Below are 7,710 nucleotides of genomic sequence, written 5' to 3'. Positions count from 1 at the left end.
TGAAGATCTAGATGTGTAATAATTTTTTAAAATCTGGATCAGTGTCTTCTTTGATTTATGCATCTCTGTAACTTTTGTTTTTCAACTGGGGCTTTGTGCCAGTACCAGGCTTTGCTCCTTGCTGTGCTTTTGGTTGAGTTGGTTGTTCCTGCTTGGTCTCGTCCAGAGTTTCCTGCATATCTGTGCTGACTTCATCCTCCCAGAGTCTCCCCTCTGTCTCTGGATCTTTGAGATTCAGAACTTTGAATCTCTAGAGGCCTCTCTGGTATTTTAGGACAGAATGGTAGGGCTGTTATGTCATGCTGGTTATTGTTACTCCCTAGGGCTTCCAAAGTTCCTTTTTGGGCACTTTCTGATTTCTCCTGGGCTTTTATCAGAGGAGCTCTCTACTTGCGTTGCCTCTAGACACAGAACCATGAAGCTTACACAGGCCCATCTCTGCTTGCCTCAGGGGTCTGCTCAGTGCTGGCTCTGGTTTTGCTGGAGGCTCCCTCTTTCATATTGCCCCGGGCTTCTTGCTAGCTTTTTGTGCATTAAAGAAGACACTTTATTGGATTTCTTGATACTTACTTGATTTGATACAAACTTCAAGGTTTTGCTAGGGTAGGTATGTGGGAGCTGTGCCTTCTGTACCATCAGTTCTCTTGATTGGAATTCCAGGTTCTCTTACATACCTGGAACGAACTTTCTCCTTACTACTGTTTCTTAGAATTCCTAGATGCCTTCAGAGTTGACTGAGCTTAGCTGTCTGTTAATTAACCTAAGTTGTTAATGCTCTTTACCCTTCTCATTCTCCTTTGTAGTATGTGTGCATATATGATTTATATATACACATATAAATCGTACACACACACACATACACACACACACACACACACACAGAATTTGTATTTACTTTCCTGTGTATATAGGTAAAATGTAGGCACCTGGAAGAGGAGGGCTGTTTAATTATTTTGTCTTTATCCCTCATGCCTAGCATAGTGCCTTGTATATAGCTAGCAGTTAATAAAAGTTTAGTGAATTGAAGTTGTGCCCAAGGTCATCAGGTAAGAAGTGGCAGATCCAAACTCAAACTTCAAGTCTAATACTGTTTCCATTAAAGTTGGCTGCCTTCTACCACACTTTGCTGCTTTTCCATAGAAGGCTATTCAATATGAAATAGTCTGTATCTCATAAAGCCATTGTAATCTTATCTTTGGGCAGCCTTTGTATCCCCTGTGGCTCTTTTCCTATTTCTCATTCCTGAAGCACATACCAACAGCCTTAAATCTTTGTGATTATGTTGGAACCAAACTGCTGACACAATGTGAGACCTCCTGAGGTTTCTCTGAGCCCTGAGCATATAACATATAATTTTAAACTTTTTTGGTAAAAATTATATTGGTGAATAAAGTTATTCGGAGATTCTGTCCTGAAAAGGGGGGATTAAAGTCACTAATGAGACTAGGGGAAAATTAGGGGACTGTGTTCTGGATCCATCTTTAAGGTATTGTTTATTATCTTTAAGGTACAATACATGTTCTTCATAGGACACTAGTAAACTTTTGGACTGATATAGCTTAAAGATGTCAGTCAAAGATAAGATCAATGTGATATAAAGCATTATATAGACAATGCAGAGGCTAAATTTGTTTCCCTGATACATGTCAACAACTTATTGCCCTTTAGTTTCCAGTATGCTAAATTTTTTTTGTTTGCCAGATTGTGTATCTATAGTTATTTAACATGGAAAGTGCTTTGTAGGAAACAGATAACTGCTTAAGCGGTATGCCTTTTGGGGGCTATGGGAAGACCCTTGCCTAAAAAGTCTTCTGCAACCTTCTGTCTAAGCCTACTGCTACCTGTACTACAACATATTGCCCTCTTCTGCAGGCATTTATTAAGCACTTTCTACGTGCAATGCAACTGTAGAGCGACATTACTTTGTCTTGCATTTCTCACCGTTCTATGGGATAGGTTGTACAACAAATATTATCCATGTTTTGCAAATGAGGGAACTCTGATTCAGAGAGGTGAATCCACTCTCCTTCATATTCCTACAGAGTAAGTGTGAAAGCTGTGATTCTAATTTAGATTTTATAACTTTAAGTCAGGCTATCTTTCCATTGCAACAGCTTCAACAAATATTCACGTCTCACTTGATCTTCACATAACATCTCCTTGAAGTAGGTAGTTAAGATATTATTATTAAACTCATTTTACAGACTAAGATACTGAATCTTGGAGAAGTGAAATAATTTTACCCAAGGACAGAGAGTTGTCAAGTGACAAAGCCAGATTTCAATCCTAGTTTTCTGACTTCAAGTCCAATGTTTCTTCTTTATCCTACTCCATAACTCCACTAATCTAATTTTAGCTTAAGGTTTTGTTCCCTTTTAACATAAAAGCATGTTTGTAACATTTTAGGCTGTTTTCTTTCATTTATGACTTGTGAATGTACTTCAGATCACTCACTGAGAAAGGCAAATAATTCTTGGTAATTGAAGAATCAAGGATGTAGCTCAAAAAAGGAAAAGGTTGCAATATAGAGTTAGATTACACCTGTAATATTAGGTTAATAATATTAATCACTTTTGTGGTGAGAGAGGTTGTGTATATACATACACACTCATGTGTATATACATACACATGTTGATGTATGTATACATATACTGTGTGTATACACATATGTATAGATATGTGTGTATATATATATATATATATATATATATACTCATGTATACATAAATATACAAACTTGTGTTCAACACAAGAGACTAGCATTTCAGCAATGCGACATTTCTCCTTTGTTACCAGAATTTAATAACCTTTTAGAAACTTGAAAGACAAATTGATCACTTAACTTTATGCTTCTCTATTTTTTTTTTTACTTTCTGGATAAAATTTTCCTCTTCTTTTCCTCCAGTTGCTGATTTTATGGTGTTAGATCCCAGAATTGCAGCATGGCTTCTTGATCCTAGTGATACTATTTCTTCCTTTGAAGATTTAGTAAGGAAATATTGTGAAGAACCAGTCACAATGAAAATGAATAACACAAGTGGAGGTTCTTCACACAATATGGTGGTGAGTGATTTTAAGATAGTCACAGGTTTAAAAACAACTTCGCATGTAAATAGATTATAAAAAGGGGATAAACAACTTTTTAGACTTCCCTTTAGCCTAAGAGGGGGCTTCATAGAATCACAGAATCTTAAGAGGTGGAAGAGACATTAGAGGTCCAGCTTGTTGTCATTCTCAAGGTTCTTATGGATAGGCCTGAATATAAAATAAAATAGAAACTGAATATCCATTAAAAATTAAGATAAATCATCACTGAATAATCTTGAATCATTTGACAGGGAGTCAATAGCATACCCTTCTTTAAATATATCATTAAGAGAAGTACTGTGTCCTAAAGTAGCTTTCTTCAGAATAGAAAACCAAATATTAGGCAAGGGAATGCCAACAGTCAGACAAATTGTATTTGTTTTGATTTCAGGTGACTAGAATACTTTCAATGTTCCCATATCTCATGGGCCCTTCTAGTTATTTTAAAACCAGATAAACTTTATTGAAAGATTATTATATAGATGCAGGTACTGTCTCACACTGATTGAAAGACTGTATATGGATTGATGCTTTGAATATAGGTTAGACTAGATCAGTAATTCCCACCCCAAAATATACCCCTACCAAGGGACTACTTCTTCCTTCAAAGTCTCAGTTCAGGGGATGGGCATAAGGAATCAGGGAGAAGGAAGAATATGGATTTGGAAGAAGTAGAAAACAGGGAGAGGAAGGGGTTGAAGGATTCTTTTTTCCCCCTGCAATTTGTAGGTTTTAAGACATGAGAACCATGGTACTAAAAATTTCACAGACTAGTAAAAACAAACATGCCATGGATAAATGCCATCCTATGAACAGTGATCTAGACATTGGTCTGGAAGACTTCTAATACTTTTTTGGTGGGATCAAGGGTTAGTGTTTTGATATTTCATCAGTTTTTTTATATCATTGTCACTTCAGTTTCTCCTCCAGCTAAATACAAGCAACTACTTCCTCCCCACATTATTACAAAGCAGTACAATTGAGCAAAACAATCATATAATGACTGTGTTTGAAAAAGTGTGTTCTGAAGTTTAACTTAGATGATCAGATGAGTAGAAGCAGAAAAGCCAGTTTCTTTTACAACTATTCCAAAAAGGATAAAACTGAACATGGAACCAAGAAATGATAAAAAGAAAAATGAAGAGAAACTGCAAATAAGTGAATTGTGTCAATTCACACAAAGAAAAACCCCAAAACCTGTGGGTAATAGAAGTATCTAACCAAGAAAGCCTACTTCAGAGCACAGAGCATGAAGGTTTTCTAACTCTCTAACTACAGGCAATTCAGGTAAGGCTAAAACCTGAAGCTCTGTATTAGATACAAAGAGATAGGAGCTTAGATCAGGGTCTAATCAAGGATTCCTGAAGTAGGCAGCTATGTTCTCTGACTTGAAGCTAGGACTAGCTAAGACCAGGAGGGAAGTGATCAGACTGAAACATATAGGTTGCCCTAGATTAGACTTCCTACCTACACTGCCCAGGTATACATCACTGGGGCACTGATCAACTCATGGAGACTGAACACATTGTCCAGACATCAAGTGTTACATATCAGTATCAAAAAAGGTCTCACCATTCTTTCCAGAAATTCACAGAGCCTGAGACCCCTGACTCAAAGTCCTAATTCAGAAAAATGAGTAGGTAAATGAATAAATAGAAGATAATATTGATAAGCAAGAAATATTATGAAGCTGAAGACACCCAAGAAAAAAATTCAAAAGAAGAGAATGACTTAAAAACATCAAAAGCAGAGCCCTTCAAAGAAATTTACATATGTGCCACAAGATATGTTGAAATTTCTGGAAGAAATGAAGCAAGAGTTTAAAAGTGATTATAAAAATGAAATGGGGTTTTGGAGGAAAGAATTGGAAAAGAAGTGAAAGTTATAGATGAAAGACTTGAAAGGGGAGGAAACGAAGTGCATAATATTACTCAGTTGACAAATTCCTTATAAGTTAGGTTGGACCAAACATAAACCAGCAATTCCATGAGACAACAATAAATATTAGATCAAAGTCAAATAATAAAAGGCATCAGAAGTTGTAAAATATGTATTATCAAAAAGCAATAACCTACAAAACAGTCCAAAGAGAGAGAATCTAAGAATCAGTGGATATTAACCAGAAAGCTTCCACCATTAAAAACCCCTAGATACAACATTTCAGGAAATCGTAAATGAAAACTTCCCAGACTTACTACAGTCAGAGGGCAAAGTGAAAGGAGAAAAGAGTCCACTAGTCACTTCCTAAAAGAAACTCCAAAACAAATACTCCTAGGAACATCATAGCCAAAATCCAGAGTCAAAGAAAAAGTACTATAACTAGCCAGAAAGAAATAATTCAGATGCCAAGAATTCACAGCTACTGTCAAGCATGACCTAGACCTAGTAGCTACTACTGTAAAGGACAGGAGAACTTGTAATATAACATTGTAGAACGCAAAAGATAAAGGCATACAACCGAGGATAATTTACCCAGCAAACCTGAGTGTATAACTCTACCCTGGAAAAAATGGATCTTACATAAAATAGAGGACTTCCAAATACTCCTGATAAAGAGTCTAGAACTTTGACATGCAACACAGGAATCAAAAGAAACATATACAGGGTAATATATCTGAGTAATTGGAAGGGACTTCCTATAATGAAATGTTCATATTTTAATAGGGGGAGAAGAAACAAGTGTCTCTCAAGAATCCTAATGTCTTCAAGGGTCATAGAGTAAATGAGGTAGAGGGCATGTACACAATTTTTATTATATTTTGGTGACCTTAAGAGAAAAAAGAAAAGGGAAAGAAAAGATAATACTGTAGGGAAGAAAGAAGGAAGGCAGTAGAACATATCTCACATAATTAGGGTGAGCCAAAGAAAAGTACAAACATGGTAGAAGGGGTGGGAGAATGTGTTTCATATGGATCTCATTTTTATTGGAACAAAGGATCAAATACACACTGTAAGGTCCAGAATTCTCTTGGCTGGAGAACTCTGTACCTCCCCTTTACTGTGGGGTATCCTTTGATACCAAAAGAAGAGGCCAACTATCTCATATTGATTATAGGTAGTTTAATCAATCATTACTCACAATACAGGGTCAGTCTGGGGAAGTTCAATGGATCCCTGCTAAAAAGCACCCAAAATCTCCGTGGTAATTATAGAAAACAGACAAAGGCAGGAGGAACCAGAGAGTGCATCTCTCCTAATTGATGGATGATTTTGGTTTTCTGCTTAGCAATGAGATTGGGAGTTAAGCAAATGTTATGCCCAAACATAAGTTTGTGTATTGATCATATCCCAGTCACATATTGGTCACGATATTCTTGTTTTGGCTTTCATAGGTCATACTATCTTAAGTATGACTTAGTGTCTAAAATATAATTCAGTATGTAAGTTATGATTGTAAACAGGCCACCATGTTTGCTCTTCCACCTTTCACAGAGTTGATGTTTTTATGGCTTTTCACTTATTACTGTATTTTATGGCTTTTTTCCAACTGGAACTCATCTTCACCCCCAAACATATATACAAAGAGTTTGTGTAAAAATATGTTAAATTGAATAGAAAATCAAGCAGTGACAGGGAAAGTGAGAGTAATAGGAAGGGTAATTTTAGGGAGAGATTAGTTAAAAAAAAAAACCCAAACTCCATCTTCAGAAGGTGAAATATGAAGAAAAGATAAAATGGAAGAAAAAAAAGTAATAACCTATAATCAAAAATTGCATAATAGGAAGAGAAGTAAGATAATGGTAGCATATTACATAAACTATAGATCATTATTATTGTACATACCCCTTTCTCAGTATCCTCTTTAGGAAGAGAGGGACAGGGAAAAGAGAAGGAAACATCACAGGATAGAATGGGGGAAATCAAAACAGTTAACAATTATAATATGGATGTGAAAGTGATGAATTCATCCATAAAATGAAGGTAGGAAAATGGATTAGAAAGCAGCCTCAAATAATATGTTGTTTACAAGAAATGTATTTGGAAGAGAAAGGTTCAACCAGAGTGAAAATGACGCAGAACAAAATCTATTAACTTTGAGGTAAGCTCAGAAAAACAGCAATCATAATCTCAGACAAAGCAACCATAAAAATATTGAATTTAAGTACTCAAGCAAATACTACAATATGCTTAAATGTACCATAAACGGGTAATTCATGTCAGTACCTAACATATAGGCATCCTGGTATAGCATCTAAATATTGAAAGCAAAAATCAAATATGTTATGGGGAGAAATAGGCGACAATACTATAATAGTGGAGACTCTCAGTGTACCTTATGTCTAGAAATATTTAACAAGGCAATAAAGAAGAAAGAAATTAAGGACCTGGATAGAATTTTAGACATGTTAGCTATTACAGATCTCTGTTAATAACAGGAGTATACTTATTTCTCATCTACATATAGAACCTTTACAGAAATTTACTATGTATTAATTACCATTTATAAATACCATGTATTATTAATTAATTATCATATATTACTGTAAAAACCTCACAAAGAAATGCAGAAAAATAGAAATATTAAGCACACCCTTACCTGACCACAATAGAGTAGGAATTATATTCAAGAAAGAATTAAAAACTACTTAGAAAATAAATAATCTAATCATAAGGAAGTAGTGG

This window comes from Notamacropus eugenii, chromosome 6 (genome assembly GCF_028372415.1).
Source record: "Notamacropus eugenii isolate mMacEug1 chromosome 6, mMacEug1.pri_v2, whole genome shotgun sequence".
Taxonomy (NCBI): domain Eukaryota; kingdom Metazoa; phylum Chordata; class Mammalia; order Diprotodontia; family Macropodidae; genus Notamacropus; species Notamacropus eugenii.
This window is presented reverse-complemented; position numbering follows the sequence as displayed.